Here is an 891-nt window from a genome sequence, read left to right on the forward strand (position 1 = left end):
GTGTTAAGACTAGCACGGGCTTGGCAGTGATACTTGTTCACCTAAGTTTCAGAATATACTAATTGATGACAAAATTTCCAACCTTTCATTTGTGTGAAAACTTTCTCCCGAAACGTAGATTAGTGAGTTTAATTGCAACCTGGTTCACGCCGAAGTACAGCAGGTTTCGCTCGGCTTCCCTACCGATAATCTACTGAAACGATGTTCACAAGTAGGTGCAGGTTCGTCGGAAAGGGACGGAAGGAACAGCGCCGCCGCGTTATTATTATTATTTTATGAGGACAGTAACTGTTCTCGAAAGAACAGAATACTGTTGATGACCGTGCAGCTTTCCCTGGAATAAATGATGACTAACTGAAACCCTCAGCTGCCGACAGGTGTTGTTGATATACCTCGATGTGGACAGCTGAAAATGTGTGGCCCGACCGGGACTCGAACCCGGGACCTCCTGCTTACATGGCAGACGCTCTATCCATCTGAGCCACCGAGGAGACAGACGAATAGCGCGACTGCAGGGACTTATCCCTTCCACGCTTCCCGTGAGACTCACATTTCCAACTGTCCATAATTCTACATATGTAATGTAGCTTATAGACATTTCCCCATTCACTCATTACTCGCGCACGCTTTGGCGATTCCCGTAAGAGTTTGGGCAACCTGTGCGCATTCGCACAGACGAAGGTCAATGGCTGGGTAGCCTTTTAAGTATATATATATGAAGACAGTAACTGTTCTCGAAAGAACAGAATACTGTTGATGACCGTGCAGCTTTTCCCTGGAATACATGATGACTAACTGAAACCCTCAGCTGCCGACAGGTGTGAGAGTCTCACGGGAAGCGTGCAAGGGATTAGTCCCTGCAGTCGCGGTATTCATCTGTGTCCTCGGTGG

At 47.4% G+C, this 891-nt stretch overlaps 1 non-coding gene across 1 annotated transcript; it reads right to left on the minus strand.

Moving 5' to 3' along the window:
- Positions 1-417: 417 nt before the first annotated feature.
- Trnat-ugu lies at positions 418-494 on the minus strand. The gene has a single exon. It is a non-coding gene; the product is annotated as a tRNA-Thr (tRNA).
- Between the last annotated feature and the right edge of the window lie 397 nt (positions 495-891).

The sequence above is a fragment of the Schistocerca americana genome, chromosome 5, assembly GCF_021461395.2.
Source record: "Schistocerca americana isolate TAMUIC-IGC-003095 chromosome 5, iqSchAmer2.1, whole genome shotgun sequence".
NCBI classification, from domain to species: Eukaryota; Metazoa; Arthropoda; class Insecta; order Orthoptera; family Acrididae; genus Schistocerca; species Schistocerca americana.